Source organism: Nomascus leucogenys, chromosome 20, assembly GCF_006542625.1.
Source record: "Nomascus leucogenys isolate Asia chromosome 20, Asia_NLE_v1, whole genome shotgun sequence".
In the NCBI taxonomy this organism is placed as follows: domain Eukaryota; kingdom Metazoa; phylum Chordata; class Mammalia; order Primates; family Hylobatidae; genus Nomascus; species Nomascus leucogenys.
The window spans coordinates 70124882-70145723 of NC_044400.1; the positions used below are offsets into that span (position 1 = coordinate 70124882).

The window sequence follows — 20842 nt, forward strand, 5'->3', positions numbered from 1 at the left end:
ACAAGGGTCTGTTTATAAATTGTTAATTTGTTTTCAGGAGCTATCCAAACACCATGCAGATGCTCCTAGGATTCTTAAACAAGCCAAAAATAATTCCAGGCATTGTCAGATATAGGATAAGTGCATGAAGACAGGTAAGTCATCCCAGGACTGTAGCACTGGGGATTAGATAACCCTGGAGTACAATGGGCAAGACTTCTGTCTCAGGAGCCTAGAGTTGGGACTGGGACTCCAGGCTCCAGGAACACAGGGGTTCATTGCAGGAGCTTGAACAAAGAAAGGAATCAAGACCCCAGCTCATAGAAACGGAACCAGTTCAGGAGGCACTGCGGTTAAGGTCAACTGGATGCCTTATCTCCATGCTGCTGGTTTCTTTCTGTGGCAGAGCCCATGCCCATAAATGTAATTAGCCCCACAGAATGGGAAAGCTTTGAGTCTTTAGATGGGAACTAATTAGTTCTGGTTTGGAGTTGGAAAAGGAGAAAGTAGAAATTAAGATTCATTCTGACCTTGTCCAACTTCAAGGTGCTTTATTGATGTGGCACTCAAGAGTAGTACCATCCTCAATTACTTCTAGTTCTCCTACTTTTCTAAACTTTCCTTCATAATTTCCTCCGTCACTTTCTCCTTACATATTCTTTACGTGTGAGAGTTCCTTAGGCTTATGTTTCTGGTCCTTTTCTATATTTCTACCTACTTTTTCTGGATGAATTTTTATCATGTTTTCAAACATCATCTAAATGCTAATGTCTTCCAAATCTATCTCTTTAGCCTCATGGTCAAAATCATATTTCCAGCGGCCTGTTTAACAGTTTGACCTGGGTGTCCTTCAGCCACATGAATTCAACGTGTCTATACCTGCATTCAACATCTTCCCTAAAATCTGCTTCTCCTATTTTGCGTCTTGTCTTGGCTGACGTCATCATCACACAACCAGTTTCTCCAGCTGAAACATGAGTCATCCTCTTCCTTCATCTCTCTCACCCTCCCAAGACAATTGTCAACCTCTGTCAATTATACCGCAGAAATGTTGCTCAAATGTAATTCCTTCATGTATCTCCGCATTCCCCTTGCCTTTCACGTACCTGGAACACAAGTGCCCAATAAGTATTTGTTGACTAGTAATTGCCCAATGAATGCTGTAAGAAGAAAAGATGAAGAAAAGGAGAAAACAAGGTAAGGAAAGGAAGAAGGGAGATGGAAGGAAGGAAAGAGGCAGATGTTTGCAAAGCATGCTTTACAAAGACATGAGCCATTTTGTGGATAACTGTAGCATTGTTGCCTTATGTTTACTGGAGAAAAAATAAAATGAATAACCATAATAACAATGACAAAAAAGTTATTTTCCTTCCCAGTATTTTTTCCTTGACAATACCAAACTAAAAGTTTCATTCTGGTTATTACGATCTCCATTGTGGTTATTATGCCATACAAAGATGAACTCATTGACAAAGAAAAATATCAAGAATCTTCCCCTGATGACAAAGTATAGCCCCAAAACTTAATAGAAGGTCTTTGTTACCCTTTGTGGCACCCTGGGGGATTTTTCATCCCACTCCAATACCCCCACCTAGGAGAGAACCTGTCAGTCTCTCCAGTAATTTCTGCCACGATGCTCACTGGGCCGTTACGTAGACTGACTTGCTTCTCTATTGCTACTTATCTTGTATCTTTAAGGCCATGTGAACTCGATTGAATTACAAGTCTTTGTAGGCAGTTGCTATGCCTTATATGTTCTTTAATTTTCCTAGTTCTTATTGATTGATTTATGTATTCAGAAACTCTTTGTTGAGTGCCTGCTCTGTACCAGACACTGTGCAAGGCACTATAGGTGTAACTGTGAAAAGAACAGAAAACATATCCATTATTCTGTACATCCTCACAGAGGCTGTAAATAAATACTGTTGACATCAGTTATGATAATTGCCAACCCTAATTGTCTGGGCAGAGTCATAAACAGTGAGATTGTAGGCTGAAACTGACCTACTAAATTGGAATCCTACTTGCTGCAATATGACCTTGCCAGGCTGGTCACTGGTGGAGCCTTGTGATCTATACAGAATATTGAGGTAAGGCAAATCTAGCAAGAAGGCAGAAAAAATTACACACCGAAGCTCATCTCAATCCTGGCTTGAAATGGGATTTCTATTATTTCTTTTTCTTGTCACAATATACTTTGTGAGTAGATAAAGCAAATAATATTTTTGTTTTATTGTTGGAAAACCAAAGCCCAGAGGTAAAGTCATTTGCTTGAGATGGTTTGCATAGACTGAGATTAATGCCCCCATCTCCTCATTTCTCAGTCTCTTGCTTCATTAGTTGGCCCTCAGGTTAGTGCTAGAAGCAAAGACAAAGAGTGGGCCACTGCTCAGCAAGTACCTGAGCAAAACAGAGTCACAGGGACACACGCTTAAAAACGGTGCTTGGGTATTTATATATATCCTAAGGACTTGAAACCAGTATGTCGAAGCGATGTCTGCACTCCTGTGTTCACTGTAGCATTAGTCGCAGTAGTGAAGACATGGAAACAACCTAAAAGTGTTCACCAGTAGATGAATGGATAAAGCAAATGTAGCATATATACACAGTGGAATACTATTCAGCCTTAAAAAAGAAGGAAATCTGGCTATCTGCAACAACATGGATGAACTTGGAGGATATTATATAAGTGAAATAAGCCAGGTACAGAAAGGTAAAAACTAAATGTTCTCACTTATATGTGGAATCTAACACAATCAAATTCATGGAAGCTGGGAATAGAATGGTGGCTATCGAGGCCAGGGGCTGGGAGAACAGGGAATGTTAGTCAAAGGGTAGAAAGTTGTAGTTAGATTTAAAATGATAAGTATTTAAGCTGATGGTTATGTTAACTAGCTTGATTCAGTCATTCAACTCTGTATACATATAACATCACTGTGTATCCAATAATATACAATTATAATTCAAAAAATAAAACTTTTTTTTTTTTTTTAAAGCAACAGTGCCTGCTTCTACTAAAAGTTAAGGAGTGGAAGGGATAATCCTTCAAGCCTTCACAGTGACACCTAGCTACATGAATGAAAATTGGTAGTAGAGACCTCAGAGAAAAGCATCTTATTTTCAAAATAACATATCCCACAGAAAATCAGAGATATTCCTCACATATGCTTACTCATTTTTCTCCTATAGTAAGAATGGGGTCTGGCAGTATATATTGGATATATTGTATTTTTCCACATTGTGGAAAGCTAACTGCTTCAATTGATAAATTATTCTAGGCAGAGAAAAGTGATGCATCTTGACTAAATATTAAATATGTAGACTTTAAGTAGATGAAGAGCATTGCATCTATCAAATTTGACCTTAATATGTTTAGAATCTTAGAATATTGAACGTTTTAAATGTTTGTTTTCGAAGCTGTAAATGTTCAGTTAAAAAGAAATATCATGAAGCTTATATGGTAGCAGGCATTATCACCAGCCTTTGTACAAGGATTGATTAAATGTAAAGACAAGAGAGGAAAAACATTCGGAGGGAAAAGGGATATTTGATTTTAGTGTTAGTTAGTGCTTCATTGTCAGTGCTAGCAATTCACTTTTGCCGTCTCCTTTTTTTCATGGAACTTGAGAAAGGACTGTAGGACTTTATGTCACCCCACATCCAAAATTCATTTATAGTGTAAGCCATTGTACTAACATTGGAGTACGCAATTCATAACAATAAGAAAAAACATAGACCTCAATTTTCAATAGAAAAAAGATAGACAAACTGGTACGGAGAATAAGAAACTCTAAGATTTTCATAAGAACATGAATCGTATATATGAAAATACTGTTGTTTGTAGGCCCACAGTTGATGCATATTCATCCCATATTAAGAGATTGGGAGGAGTGATATGATGGACACACCAGGTCTACGGAGTCAGAGACGTGGCTTTTAGTCCGACTTCCTCTGTTACTATGTAACTTTGGCAGTTAAACTTTGAGAACCTCAGTATTCTCATCTGTGAAGGTAAAGACAAACATTACCTGTGAAGCAGGGGCTATGGTGATGATAATTAGTGATATTTTAAGTAGAGAGTCTTCTACACTGTTTGACAGAAAACAGATGTTTAAACAAACAGAAAAAACACCTTAGCTGTCATCTGCTATGCAGTTCAAGGTAAAGAGTAGATGAGAAAGCCAGCTTGAACACAGTGGTAGTCCTGGAGAATGGATAACCAAAGCAAAAACAAAGCAAAACAGTTACCAGACAACATGGAGGCTGGTAATGGCAGTGAAATCCTTGATTGCTAGCAGTGGAATGAGATATCCAAATAAAAAATGAGAGAAAAAAAAAGCTAAATTCCTCTTGGATCTGGAAAACATAAAAAATTTCTGGAAGTTAAATGTTAAACATATTCAATGACTGTTTTATCCCTCTAAGAAAGACCAGAGACCAGTTATGCAATTAGGGCAAACTCTGACTTTAAGGATATTACTGAATCCCACTACCAGTTCTGACACCTATGGGATGGGTTATATTTACCTCGGCATGTTAACTATCCTCATTCTCTGTTTTCTCCTCTGATAAATAACAGAGAAATATGTATGAAAACACCAAATGCTGTTAGAGCACTGATCTTCAAACTAGGATATGTCTAGATCATTGTGGTCCAATAGAAATACAACACAAGCCATAAATGTGAGCTATATATGTAATGTGAACTTTTCTAGTAGCCACATTTTATTTTTTAGAGACAGGTTGTGGCTCAGTTGCCCAGGCTAGAGTGCAGTGGTGTGATCATAGCTCATTGCAGCCTCCCACCTCAGCTTCCCAAGTAGCTAGGACTACAGACGTACACTGCAATGCCTAGCTAATTTTTTTTTAAAGTTTTTGTAGAGATGAGGTCTCGCTATGTTGCCCAGGCTGGTCTCCAACTCCTGTACTCAAGCTAGCTTCCTGCTTTGGCCTCCCAAACTGCTGGAATTGCAGGTGTGCACTAGCCACATTTTAAAAATTAAAAAGGTACAAGTGAAATTAACTTGAGTAATGTATTTTATTTAAATCAATATATTCAAATTATTATTTCACCATGCAATTGATATACAAGTTATCACCACTTTACTGCTTTTTCTCCATCTATTAAGATGATTGTAGTTTTATGGTTTATTGTATTCATATAGTATATTAAATTGGTTGATTTTCGTATTTTAAGCCAACCTTGTATTCTTGGGATACATTTCATTTGGTTATGGTGTATAATCCTTTTTATATGTTATTGGATTTGGATTGCAAGCAATTTGTTGAGAATATTGGCATGTATGTTTATGGGGGTTATCAGCTTGTGGTGTTTTTTTCTTGTGATGTTTTCATCAGTTTTTGGTATTAGAGTAACTAATACTGGTCTCATAGAATGAGTTGGGAAGTATTACTTCTTATAATTTTTTTGTTAATACTATGTGAAGTATTGATATTAATTCTTCTTTAAGTTTGTGGTAGAATTGGCGAGTAAAGCCATTTGGGCCTAGACTTTCCTTGTGGAAAGTTTAAAAATTGTTAATTCCTTCTCCTGCCTGATTGCCCTGGCCAGGGGGGTATTCAATTAGGAAAAGAGAAGTCAAATTGTCCCCGTTTGCAGATGACATGATTGTATATCTAGAAAACCCCATCATCTGAGCCCAAAATCTCCTTAAGCTGATAGGCAACTTCAGCAAAGTCTCAGGATACAAAATCAATGTGCAAAAATCACAAGCATTCTTATACACCAATAACAGACAAACAGAGAGCCAAATCGTGAGTGAACTCCCATTCACAGTTGCTTCAAAGAGAATAAAATACTTAGGAATCCAACTTACAAGGGATGTGAAGGACCTCTTCAAGGAGAACTACAAACCACTGCTCAATGAAATAAATGAGGATACAAACAAATGGAAGAGCATTCCATGCCTATGGGTAGGAAGAATCATATCATGAAAATGGCCATACTGCCCAAGGTAATTTATAGATTCAATGCCATTCCCATCAAGCTACCAATGACTTTCTTCACAGAATTGGAAAAAACTACTTTAAAGTTCATATGGAACCAAAAAAGAGCCTGCATTGCCAAGTCAATCCTAAACCAAAAGAACAAAGCTGGAAGCATCACGCTACCTGACTTCAAACTATACTACAAGGCTACAGTAACCAAAACAGCATGGTACTGGTACCAAAACAGAGATATAGACAAATGGAACAGAATAGAGCCCTCAGAAATAATGCTGCATATCTACAGCCATCTGATCTTCGACAAACTTGACAAAAACAAGCAATGGGGAAAGGATTCCCTATTTAATAAATGGTGCTGGGAAAACTGGCTAGCCATATGTAGAAAGCTGAAACTGGATCCCTTCCTTACACCTTATACAAAAATTAATTCAAGATGGATTAAAGAATTAAATGTTAGACCTAAAACCATAAAAACCCTAGAAGAAAACCTAGGCAGTACCATTCAGGACATAGGCATGGGCAAGGACTTCATGTCTAAAACACCAAAAGCAATGGCAACAAAAGCCAAAATTGACAAATGGGATCTAATTAAACTAAAGAGCTTCTGCACAGCAAAAGAAACTACTATCAGAGTGAACAGGCAACCTACAGCATGGGAGAAAATTTTTGCAATCTACTCATCTGACAAAGGGCAAATTTACAAGAAAAAAACAACCCCATCAACAAGTGGGTGAAGGATATGAACAGACACTTCTCAAAAGAAGACATTTATGCAGCCAAAAGACACATGAACAAATGCTCATCATCACTGGCCATCAGAGAAATGCAAATCAAAACCACAATGAGATACCATCTCACACAGTTAGAATGGCCATCATTACAAAGTCAGGAAACAACAGGTGCTAGAGAGGATGTGGAGAAATAGGAACACTTTTACACTGTTGGTGGGACCGTAAACTAGTTCAACCATTGTGGAAGTCAGTGTGGTGATTCCTCAGGGATCTAGAACTAGAAATACCATTTGACCCAGCCATCCCATTACTGGGTATATACCCGAAGGATTATAAATCATGCTGCTATAAAGACACATGCACATGTATGTTTATTGCGGCACTATTCACAGTAGCAAAGATTGGAACCAAACCAAATGTCCAACAATGATAGACTGAATTAAGAAAATGTGTCACATATACATCATGGAATACTATGCAGCCATAAAAAATGATGAGTTCATGTCCTTTGTAGGGACATGGATGAAGCTGGAAACCATCATTCTCAGTAAACTATCGCAAGGACAAAAAACCAAACACCGCATGTTCTCACTCATAGGTGGGAATTGAACAATGAGAACACATGGACACAGGAAGGGGAACATCACACACCGGGGCCTGTTGTGGGGTGGTGGGGGATAGCATTTGGAGATATACCTAATGTTAAATGACGAGTTAATGGGTGCAGCACACCAACATGGCACATGTATACATATGTAACTAACCTGCACATTGTGCACATGTACCCTAAAACTTAAAGTATAATAAAAAAATTGTTAATTCAATTTGTGTTTGTTATAAGTCTATTCAGACTTTTCATTTCTTCTTATTTTAGTATGAGTTGTTGGTGTTTGGGAATTTGTTTATTTCATCTAGGCTTTCTAATTTGTTGATATACAATTGTTAATGGCATTCTCTTTTTTAAAAAGTTATTATTTACTTTTTTTTAATTAATTTTTTTGTAGAGATGATGCCTTGCTTTGTTGCTGGGCTGGTCTCGAATTCCTGGCTTCAAGTGATCCTCCTGCCTTGGCCTCCCAAAGTGCTGGAATTACAGATGTGAGTCACTGCATCCTGTCCATAGTGTTCTCTTCTAATCCTTTTTATTTCTATGAGGTTGGTGCTGAGGTCCCCTTTTTTATTCCTGATTTTAATAATTTGATTCCTGTTTTCTTGTTCAGCCTTACTAAGCGTTCATTAATTTTATTGATTTTTTAAATAAGTAACTTTTGATTTCCTTGATGTTTGCTATTTATTATCTATTTCATTTATTTGTCCTTTAATATTTATAATGTTATTTATTCTGCTTGCTTTGGTTTTAGTTTATTCTTCTTGGTAGTTTTGAAAGATAGAAGTTTAGATTATTAATTTAAAATCTTCCTTCTTTTCATAATAAGCATTACAGCTACAAATTTCTCTCTGATTACTGCTTAAGCTGCACCTAATAAGTTTTGGTATGTTGTGTTTTTGGTCTCATTAATCTCAAATAATTTTCTAATTTGCCTTGTACATTTGTTATTTAAAAGTGTTTAGATTACTTTTTACATATTTGCGTTTTCCAAATGTATTTGTTATTGTGACTTTTTAATGTATTCGATGACGGTCGAAGAACATCCTTTGTGTGATTTAACAGTCTTTAAATTTATTGAGGTTTTTTTTTATGGCCTCTTAACATACACTTTATCATGGAGAATTTTCACTGTATACTTGAGAAGAATGTATGCTCTGCTATTTTTAGAGTTTTCTATAGATATGTTACATCTAGTTAGTTTATAGTGTTGTTCAAGTCTTCAGCCATTATTGGAAGTAGGTTATTGATGTTTCCAATTATTATTAAATGTCTATTTCTCCTTTCAACTTATGTATTTTACTTCATGTTTTAGGAGGTTCTGTTGTTAGGTGCATTTGTGTTTTTATTGTTTGTCTTCCTGATGAATTGACCCTATTATCATTATGTCTTTTTTTGACTCTAGTAACAAATCTTGTCTTAAAGACCATTTTGTCTGATACTAGTATAGCCACTCCATTTCTCTTTTGGATACTGTTTTTATGGTATACAATTTTCTATCTTTTCACTTTGGACTTACTTATACCTTTGAATCTAGTGTGTCTATTGTAGATGGCATATGATTGAATTGTGTTTGCTTCATTCTGCATTCTATGTCTTTTGACTGGAGAGAGATACGCATTTTTATTAGAGGAATGATATAGTCATTATTTGATAAATTGTACATTCATTGCTTTATTGAAAATTAGCTGATAAGAATTATCATATTAATTTATATTCCTTTTATAATTGATGAGATGCATTACTTGTGTTAGATCTATATTAAGTTTGACGTCCTTTCATAATCTGTCTTATAGGATTCATTTTGTAACTTATTTCTCAATGTTCTATGGGTTTTGTTGTTTTTTGTTTTTGAGATGGAGTCTTGCTCTGTTGCCCAGGCTGGAGGGCAGTGGTGTGATCTTGGCTCACTGCAACCTCCGCCTCCTGAGTTCAAGCAATTCTCCTGCCTCAGCATCCTGCGTAGCTGGGATTACAGGTGCCCAACACCATGCCCAGCTAATTTTTTTATTTTTAATAGAGACAAGGTTTTGCTATGTTGGTCAGGCTGGTCTCGAACTCCTGACCTCAAGTGATATGCCTGCCTTGGCCTCACAAAGTGTTGGAATTACAGGCGTGAGCCATCGCGTCCAGCGTCAATGTTTTAATAATATTTTTTGCAATGCAAATTAACACATTTGTTTGAATTGAAAAATAAAGGCAGGATTTTTCTGGAGGGAAAGTACAATTTGGCTTACTGGTTTGCCAATATACGTAGTACACATATTCCATAAATTGAGCTAAATATGAAGGACCATAGTTTTGATTTTTTTTAAATGTATAAAATTCAAGGACAAATATAATGCAAATGTGAGTTCAAAGAGAAAAAATCTAAAATTTTTAAATTAAAACATCTTTCTCATTAAAAAAAGATAGTCGTGGGTGTCAGAGTGTTATGATATTCAGATTTCATTAAATACATTAAAAATAATAGTAATTTAAAGTGACAAAATAAAATATATACTGAAATTACATCCTTTGCAACAATTATTTCAACTTACAATATTTTTAGAGGACTTAAAATGTATGTATAAGACATTTAAAAGTGTTCAAATATGCAAGCTATGTTTTGGAAAATATTCCGTTTCTTTAGGTAATTCTTAAGGGAAAAAGTTTGAAGAATAGATTAAAACACACCAAACTCATAGTCTCTAGTTGCCTTAGTTACTACTATATTCCTAGTACCAATCACAGCCCCGTGATTGAATGAGTGAATTAATGTGTTAAGTGCCCTGAATGGTATTGCAGATTACATACTTGCTGCCTAAAGAAAGGACAACCCAGGAGGCTGATGTTTTCCTGCCTAGGTTAGGTAATTAGTTAGTAGGTAGAGAGCTGGGTCTTGATGTAAATGGGGGAAGGAAAGGGCTACCTACAATCCTGACTCTCTTCCAGACAGCCCTGGATGGCTACGTTTACCTTTGGCAGACCCTAGATAATGAGAGTAAGATTAGGACCTAGATGTAAGAGAGCTCAACAAAGTGTTAAGATCCATACACAGCAATTACCTTGAATTCTACACACTTTCCTGGAGCATCTACTTCTTGCCTGGCACTCTGCGAAGCACTGGGCATGGAAAGGTGAAGATGACAAGGTATGTAGGCAATATACTTAAAGAAAGAGTTCTGATGAAGCAGGATAAATGCTGTAAGAGGAACATGTCATGTTATAGGTTCAAGTACTGGAAACTGCAGTTATTTGACCATTTTGGCCTACCAAAAACTGGTAACTCATATGGTTCAACCTACATGTTATATGCAAATCCATGTGAAAGAACAGTAAGTCTTGAAGAATTTATTAAGCAGGGCAAATGATGTGCAGTTGGTGGCATTTGAGCTGTACATTGAAGGATAAGGGAGAAGATGAGTGGATGGTTAGGTGGCAGGTGGAACATTTGAGAGAGCATAACCAACAAGAGCAAAAGTGGAGAGTAATGGAAGGTGCACAGGCCATCTGGAAAAGGACACTGAGTGTTCTTTGTGTTGAGATCTGGGAAGTTGAGAATAAGAGCGGAAAGGAGCCTCAGACATACGTTAAGAGTGCTGCAGGCCCAAGACGACGCTGTTCCGCAAGCAAAGGCAAGCTACCAAAACTTTTCTTAGAGGGAGTATTGTTAACAGATAGAAATTTTTAGAACCCCCCCAGGTGGCTGAATGGGGAATGGGTTGCAGATAAGGAGATTGAAACTGGAGGCACTGAGATACTTAGGAGGTGGCTGCAATAGTTAAGGTGAATATAGTAGATGTGTACAGGGGTTGAGGAGTGGGCATGTTTCTCTGATGTAATTGTCATAGTTTGGCAATTATTAGGTTTGAGGGGTTAGTTGAAAGAGGTACAGGTTCAGGAGTGGGGAGAAAGAGTAAACTAAGTGGAGATATCAGAGAGTAAGAGTAGGGTTTTGGTCTATGGATCTTCGTTTTTGTTGGTGTGCAGTTGATAGCTGAGGCCATGAAAGTGTATGGGATTATCAGCCAAACTTACCTAGGGAAAGCAGGAAAACAGAATAAGGGCAAAAGGGCAGAGGAGGGAGTTAGGGATGAATCTGTACCTTGTACTTTGCCTCATTTTATCTCTGTCACAGCACTTGTTTACCTGAGTGTCCACTCTTCACAAGTTTGTGAGATCTCCAAAGATGAATAGGAGCTAGATCTTATCCGTTCTCTGGAATCCTCAAAGCTGCACTATACTCAAAAGGTAGCCACTTAAAGAAGTACTCACTGGATCACACCCTTATTTTCTAGGTTTTAGGCATTGTTCTAAGTGCCACATAGGTGCCATTCCACTTCACATTTCATAATAGCTTTATAAATTGATGCTATTATTAGCCCCATTTTACAGATAAGGAAACTGACGCATGAGCTCATTCAAGGACACAGTCAATGACTAAGAGCCTGGATTTAAACACAGACAGTCTAAAACCAGAGGTCACTGAGGACTAAAGCCTATGCTATGGAATGAGCGGGATCAGAGTTACTTCTGTTCAGTACTTTGCAGCTTAGAATTGCTTTCGTAAGCAATTCCAGTATCCTCAAAGTAACTTTGTAAGATGGAGGGAGGGGGTAATACTATTATCTACTTTTGATTTGTGAGTGAATGAAAGCTAAAGTCAAGTATATTCATGAAGACACACAGTAAGTGGCAAAATCACCACTGTCTTCTGAGTTACATTTCTGTGTTCTGTTCACTCCATCTTGTTTCCTGTGAATCCAGTTGTCTGCCCTATTGCTCAACAAGATAAAATGTCTGGGCTGGTGGCTAGAGGCTGGAGGAAGAATCTGGAGAGAGAGAGAGACTGTGGAAAAGGCATAGAAAGACCTTTGACATAGCAGAAGATATTTCTTTGAGGGACTTAGGAACTTCATTCTGGTAAGACTACAAGATATGAAACTTGTGAATTCTAACATAGTCTCTTTTATTAATAATCAAGAATGTTTGAAATTTAGGTACAAACTATATAGAAATGATTGGTTTGTTGGTTGTAAATGTAAACAGAGATAATTTGCTAACTTGTTATTTCTTCATCCTTGTTGAGGACATACCGTAACTTTTCCTTAGGCATAACATCAGGGGCCCCCTAGACTGTCTAAAGGCTTCAGTCTCTTTGCAGCCTTCTGTAGTTCATTTACTGAGGAGGATAAGATTTACCTTCTTCATTGGAGAATGGAAACAGGAATGATGGATTCTCAACTTCTATAGGCATTTGTTTTGCCTAATCCTCTACCACATATAGATTTTTTTTTTTTCTGATGGCTAGTCTCTTAGCTAGGATCAACTCACAAAAGATTTCAAAGGAACTGAAAATGAGATTGATAATAAGCTTTATACTTGTGTTCAGCTCATTTTAGTTCAGAAAAAAATGTTCCCGTACATCTGACAGATACTGCCTTATTTGAAATTTACAAATCTTAGGCAAGGTTGTATTGCCGTTTCTCTGCCATTACACAAGATTAGTTATCCTGCCAAGTTTCACTATTGCTAATATAGACTCTGAAGCAACAAATATTACAAAGGATTTATAGAGGAGAAATCTGTTTTGTAAGTTAAATGTAGACTTGTTTATTCGTATGAATGGTGAAAGTATATTCTCTCTATGGCCAATATGTTTAGGCCCTTAACTTATAAAATAAGCAATGTTATAGAAATTAAAACAGAGATACCTACATTCTTATTGTTTAGGGAAGTAGGGAAGGAAGGAAGAAAATTCAGTGATTCTTTCTTCTAATAGTCCCATTTATAATATTAACTATTAACAATTTATAATATAAACTATTAACATTTATGTAGTTCTCTCCATGTGCAAGGCATTATTCTGAACATTCAGTACCCTTTTCAAATCCGTGATAAATATTACTATTGTCTTCATTTCAAAGGCAAGTGAACTAAGGCACAGAGGTGTTAGGCAGATTGCCTGAAACCACAGAGCTAATAGTAGAAACAGTATCCCAGAGTTCCTGCCCTTAATTTACTGTGCTGAAATTGTCATGGGTCTCATGATTTTGTCTCCACTAAACTGGAGAAGACTTCCGAGAGGTGGTGACAGTTTAGAAGATCTTTGTTTTTTGTGAGGATATGTGGTGTTTGGTTTTCTTATTTTTTGGTTTATTTGTTTGTTTGTTTGTTTATTTTTGAGACAGGGTCTTCCTTTGTCACCCGGGATGGAGTGCAGTGCTGTAATCTCAGTTCACAGCAGCCTCCGCCTTCCAGGCTTAAGTGATCCTGTCACCTCAGCCTCCTGAGTGAAGATCTTTGAAAGATGGGAGTTAATTTATAAGAATGGAAATCTAGAGAATTTCAGTGTTTGAAAGTAAACTTCTGATTCTTACTGAAATCCGGAACAGTGTTTCTCCATGAAGCAGAGATATGATGCTGCATTAACTTTATGAGAAGCTGATTGCTGAGTGTCAGCATGGCTTTTCTGTTGATCTTATTGAAACCAGGGGCCACAGATTTTCATTTATACATTCATGCTCATTGTTAGTGGCCCTCCTCTAGGTCATACACTCTACAAATGGATGTTGTTTCTTTTCTCCTTCCCTCCCTTCCTTCCATTCTCTAAGTCAATGAAATCAGTTAAACAAGCCAGGCCGTATGCCAGGGGCTGATGAGTAAATAAATAAATAAATGAATAAGACAAGTGCCTGGCCTTTAAGGAGGCTCAATGATTTATTTTTTCTTTTTTTTTTTATTCGAGACAGAGTCTTGCTCTGTCGCCCAGGCTAGAGTGCGGTGGCGCGATCTTGGCCCACTGCAAGCTCCGCCTCCCGGGTTCACGCCATTCTCCTGTCTCAGCCTCCCAAGTAGCTGGGACTGCAGGCTCCTGCCACCACGCCCGGCTATTTTTTTGTATTTTTTAGTGGAGGCGGGGTTCCACCGTGTTAGCCAGTATGGTCTGTATCTCCTGACCTCGTGATCCGCCCGACTCGGCATCCCAAAGTACTGGGATTACAGGTGTGAGCCACCGCACGGCCTCAATGATGGTTTTAAATGGCCCTCTGTTCATGGTGTAAGTAGGTAAAAAGGAGGGAATTGTTACTTCAACCTGGGGCATTGGGGAAAGGCTTCAATGGAAAAGCTTAGTACTTGAGTTAAAAATCTTAAAAGATGTGTAGGTTGGGGGTGAAATAGTCAGAGGGAAATAGGAAGAACATTCTAGGAAGAGGTATCGGCAAGAATAGCCAAGTCTTGGAGGAGACAAATAGTAGGACATGTTATGGAAAGGGAAGAGGGTGTTGCCTAGATGGAGCAAGGGAGTGAGGTGAGGCCGTTTGAGCAAGGCTGGAGAAGTAGGGGAAGTCAAACCAGTCGAGACAGAGGGGTTCATCACTCAAAATCCACTTCCAGGACCTGCACCCAACACAGGTCCTGTATATTGGTTGCATAATTTGAACATTCCCAGCAGTTTGTCCTGTAGTATCTGAGATTCAGGGCTTCGGGGATGCTGGATACTTTTACTAACATATTCTGTGATGTTTTATATAGGTCCTGGCAGGATTAACATTATTGTTTTCTATGATGACAAATAACTAATATGAAATGAGGATCAGTTTGATCTTTCATATAAGGTCTAGAGAATGTTTCTTCACAGTTACCCCAGACCTTTGGTATAGCATCTGTTTTTCAGTTCTAATGCAAAAGTATTTTACTGAGATTGAATATTAGTGACTAGTAATATTCACTCCATATACCTATTTTCATCAAATTTCTTTTTTTTTAACTTTTAAGTTCAGGAGTACATGTGCATGTTTGTTACATAGGTTGACTCATGTCATGGGGGTTTGTTGTATAGATTATTTCAGAGGTATTAAGCCTAGTACCTATTAGCTATTTTTCCTGATCTTCTCCCTCCTCCCACCCTCCACTCTCCAGTAGGTGCAGGAGTCTGTTGTTCCCCTCTATGTGTCCATGTGTTCTCATCATTTAGCTCCCAACTATAAGTGATGATATGTGGCATTTGGTTTTCTCTGCCTGCATTAGTTTGCTAAGGATAATGGCCTCTAGCTCCATCCATGTTCCTGCAAAGGACATGATCTCATTTTTTTATGTCTGCATAGTATTTCATGGTAGCCTACCATTGATGGGCAGTTAGGTTGATTCCATGTCTTTGTTGTTGTGAATAGTGCTGCAGTGAACATACACGTGCATGTGCCTTTATGATAGAACGACTTACATTCTTTTGGGTATATACCCAGTAATGGGATTTCTGGGTCTAATGGTAGTTCTGTTTCTAGCTCTTTGAGGAATTGCCATACTGCTTTCCACAATGGTTGAACCTAATTTACATTCCCAGCGACAGTTGCATTAAATTTCCCAAAACATAAATATGTAGTACTTGTGATATGCCAGACAATGTTATATGCATTTTACTAACAGTGCAATGAGAGATAGGCATCTTCATTATTCCTAGTTGATAAATGAGGAAACAGAAGTTGAGTAACTTGCCCAAAGTTATAAGCTAGTGAATGTGGGAGGTGGTAATTGTGCACAGGCAACTTACACCAGAGATCTTAGGCCTGATTATTATTTATCTACTCTTCCAATTTTATATTTTTTTCAAACTAAATCACTGGACAGATTTTTAAATTCTTTTCACCACTTGTTTAATAGACATGACACTATATTATATTAATATAATTCACATATAAAAACATTACATTCCAATATGTGATACATGATAGTTATTATAGATCAGTAGTTCTCAACCCTGGATATGCATTGAAATCATAAAGTGAGGGAGGTTTTTGTTTGTTTGTTTTTGTTTTGTTTTGTTTTGAGACAAGGTCTCATTCTATTGCCCAGGCTGGAGTGTAGTGGCATGAACAAGGCTCATTGCAGCCTCGATCTCCTGGGCTCAAGCAATCCTCCTGCCGTAGCCTCCCAAATAGCTGGGACTTTAGGTGCACTCCACCATGCCTGGCTAATTGTTTAAATTTTTTGTACAGACAAGGCCTCATCATGTTGCCCAGGCTGGTCTCGACTTTTGGGCTCAAGCAGTCCTCCTGCCTTGGCCTCCCAAAGCGCTGGGATTACAGGTGTGAGCCACTGAACCTGGCCCATGTGATGAATTTTTTAAAAAAATTGTATTGGCTTAAGCCCCACCTCCAGAGATTCAGACGTAATTGCTTTAGGTGAAGCCTGGACATCGGTATTTTAAAAACTCCCCAGGTGATTCTAATATTCATCTGGGGTTGAGAACCACTGCACAGACCAATCATTTATGGTTTACTTCAGGCACTGTACTATGTATTTTACACACATTATTGTCATTTCACATGACAACATGATTAGATAGGGTATAATTATTGGTGTTTTACAAATGTGGAAATTGAGGAACCAAGGGGTTATATATAATTTGCCCAAGTTCACACAGCTAGTAAATTGCAGAGACAATGTATGAGGTAAAACCACATTTTCTTAGTTGTAACTAACATGCATAAAAATTAATCTGTGTCATAAATTAATTTATCAGCATTCTGGAATATATTTATTTGTATATACATGCTAAAACTCTTAAAATCTGAATAATTTAACCAATTTTCTATTCGGTCTGTTAAAAATACCTTTGAAACTAAATTATATATCTATTTCTATTATATACAATACAATATATATTTTATATTATGTAATATATTATTATATATGCCATGTATTTCTAATATTAACCTTTTCATTTCATCTTTTGTACTTCTGCATATGAATATGTAAAACATTCTAAATGAGCTTTCAAATACATGAGTAACTTTTAACAACTACTGGTTGTTAATATTTCTATTGAGAAGAAAATAATATAAAAGCCATTTATCCTTAGTGAAAAAAACTTAGGTTACACTGTGTGAAGAGTGTCCTAACCACAAGCAGCATCCAACAGCTAACATTGTTTTTGAGCACATGTTTGCTACTATGCCGAGTAGAGTATCTGCTGCTTTCTATGTATTATTTCATTTAATATATTCAATACATTAACTCACCTCACCTCATCTCTATATTTAAAACTTCCACGTTTGCATATCTAGCTCAGGACTCCCTTCTGAGGTATGAACTGCTTATTCAACTACCTACTTGATGTCTCTTCCCTCAATGTTTGAGAGGTGCCTCAAATATAATGTGTCCAAAATGAAGCTCTCAGTTTTCCTTCATTTTTTTTGTTTCCTCAGTCTTTTCCATCTCAGTAAATGGTTCACCATCTACCCAGTGGCTTCATGCCAGAGAGCTAGGACACATACTACATTTTTCTTCCTTACCTTCCAAAATGATCTTGTTGGTTTTATTTCTAAAGTGTATCTCAAATCCATCAATTTCTTTCTGTTGCCACTGCCACCACTATAGTCCTATCCATCAATATCTCTTGACAGAACCTTACTATAACCTCCTAACTCGTTCCCTTGTTTCCACTCCTGTTCTCTTATAATTCATTCTTTACCCAGTAGCCAGTGTTGCATCCAGCTCATCATTTATTTTTTTAAAGTCATCCAGTGGTTTCCTTGGCCTAGCCTACAAGGCCCTGTATCTTCTACCATCAACTCAACCCCTCACGCACCATGCTCAACTATCCTGGTCATTCAGTTCTTCAAACACTCCAAACTTTGCTCTGACTTAGAGTTTCTGTGCTTGCTGCTGCCTTGACCCAGCTGACTCTTCTCCCAAGTGCATGGCTGGCTCCTCATCTTTCAAATTTCATCTAAGATATATTTGCTCCTAGAGACCTTCATGGGCTGTCCTCTCTAAAGTGTCCTCCTTCTCAGGCCATCTTTTATTTCCTCAGAAGCATTGCTCACCAATATGTAAGATTTAATTCATTTATTTATTTTATTGTCTATTTCATTTGAATATGAGATCCATGATACACTCAGATATGCCCTGTTTGACTTATCCCCAGCTAGTTATTTAGCATGTAGCACAAAATATGCTCACAATAGAAGATATTTTAGTTCTATGTTAAATGAATATAAATGTCATGAATCTTTAATATGCAATAAAAACATAATAATCTCTCCCTGAGATTTTAAGAGAAAAAGCTAGACTAATGGTTCCCAAATTCTATTTTATGTAGTAATAAAATAAGAGGGAAAAAAGCAAGAGCGAAAATTATGTTGTGAAGATTCTGCTATTGTTGTTAAGTATGTCTAGTTATAAACAAGAAAATCGCTACACTTTCTATGTCTGCCATCGTTGTACCAGACAGAATGGTGGAGAGCTAAAAGCATTCTAGGCCAAAGATTGCATCTATAAAGGCACAAAAATTGAGATAGTATGGTGGCTTGGAGTAAAATCAGTAAGTATAGTTGGAAGAAAGTGACCAATAACAAGTTTGAACAAGTTGACAGGTTTAGATGATGGAGAGTTTTATATACATGCAAAAGCATTTGGACTTTGTAGGGAGTGTGAAGCTCCATAGCATAAAACAGCTTTCAATGGGAAAATGATGTGGTCCAATTTGTATTAAAAAATTATTTTGTGTCCAATATGGCAAATGGTTTGGAGGGAGATGAGATACAAATCAGAGAATCCAGTCAGAAGGCTGTCGGAATAACCCAAGAGCGAGATGGCAGGTCAGGTTTGAAATGAGGAGATGACATTGAGGATGAAGGTGAAGAAACTGGTCTTTGCTATTAGCAAAATAGCAAAAATTCTTGGAATGATTTCCATGAGGTTCCAATTGAATACTGTTTCCAGTTCTGGCTTATATCTTCTACCTATGAGATTTCAAATAAATTTCCATGTTGCATATCAGTTGGCCTCATATCTTCCTTTTTTTTTTTGCAAATATATCTTAAAGAAAACCATTACACTATAGAGCATTCATTGTGAGGATTAAAAGAAGAAATGGATGTGAAAGCACTTTTAAAGTACTATACAAATGGAAGCTATTTTTATTACCAGTAAGTCAATTTAGTTTACAGAGAGAAAAATCACTTTCTAGCATGTAAGCTCTGGTAAGCAAACTCCCTAGGCAAAATGAATCATTCTTATAAGCATAGCACTTTTTTGTACTTCTATCATAACACCTCCATTAATTATAAATTGTTTATGCATTTTTTTCATAGTGTAAATCTTTTCGAGGCAGAGACAGAGGAGTCTTATGAATCATGCACCCTGGTTTGTGGTAGACAGTAAGTGGTCAGCAAATGTTAATTGCATGCATGAGTGAATGATTAGTTCACAGGAAAGGATAAAGCCAGGTAGCAGGGAGCTGGTGCAGACATCAGAAATTAAATAAGTAATAGGGCAAACATGTTAAAGTGAAAAGATTTAGTGTTATTAATGATCATATATTCCATTTTAGTCTACAAGATATGTATAGTGTATGTAGTGTATATACTGGTATATATATATACATATGTCTTGATATATATATATATATATATCGTAGACTGTACAAGATATATATATATCTTGTAGACTGTACTATAAGACTGAATGCCAAAATACTCTATCAACTTGCAGTATGTAAAGTTATTTTGTAATACCAATAATTAAAAATCCTTTTGTAGTATTGTATTTGTTTATCCATTCATTCAGCAAATCTGTTTCCAATGCCTGTTAAGTACAAAGCACTGTGTGGACATGTTCCTATTCTCAAGACATTTGCTATACAATAGGAAGGAGAGGAGGGCCTGCTCTTTGCCAAACACTGTCCTAGGAGTTTTGCACACTCCATTGAGTATTCTCCATATTTTTTAACAGCCCTCAGAGGTAAGAATTATTACACCCATATTACAAATAAGAAAACTCAACACATGGACACAGGGAGGGGAACATCACACACGGGGGCCTGTTGGGGTGTTGGGGGCTAGGGGAAGGATAACATTAGGAGAAATACCTAAGGTAGATGGCGGGTTGATGGGTGAAGCAAACCACCATGGCACTTGTATACCTATGTAACAAACCTGCATGTTCTGCACATGTATCCTAGAACTTTAAGTATAATAAAAATAATAAATAAAAGAAGAAACCTCAGCTAAGAGAATATTATTAATTTTGCTGAGACCACAGAGCTAGGAAGAGGCAGAGGCAGGTCGATTGCTAACAAGGAAGAGCATCAAGGATTATTTCTTCTTCAGAGTCTGGATCCATTGCAGCCATTTTGAAATTAACAAATAATAAGGGAAGGCCAACAAGGACAGATTAAAAGTATAATGAATCATAACAAGAGCTTCATCCTCCTGGAATTATTGGTTTAGTAGTACGATTTAGGAAAATGAATACAATCATAAGGTGGGATCTTAACCAAAGATGGTCAAATCATTGGGGGAAACAGCTCTCAGAAAGTGAGCAGCATGTAGGTGTGATATGAAAGTGTTCTGGGCTTGGAGGGCCAGAAGATCACTATTTACAACATCACTGCAGTTCTAGTTGTGTGGTAGTGGGAAAGACACTGAAATTTCTTGACTTCACCGCCCTAATTTGTTAAATATAAGAAATAATAGAGCTTTCTACCTTATTTTAAGAATTAATGGGTGGATGTATGGGAAAGCAGTTTCTAAAATGTGTTACAAATTTATGATTAAGAAAGCCAATTTCA

General features: G+C 37.1%; 1 long non-coding RNA gene across 1 annotated transcript; it reads left to right on the top strand.

Moving 5' to 3' along the window:
- The first annotated feature begins 302 nt into the window (after positions 1-302).
- Positions 303-20600, top strand: LOC105738288. Its single transcript, XR_001114071.2, has 5 exons — positions 303-2069; positions 2500-2692; positions 12034-12189; positions 19840-20013; positions 20382-20600. It is a non-coding gene; the product is annotated as an uncharacterized LOC105738288 (long non-coding RNA).
- Positions 20601-20842: the final 242 nt, after the last annotated feature.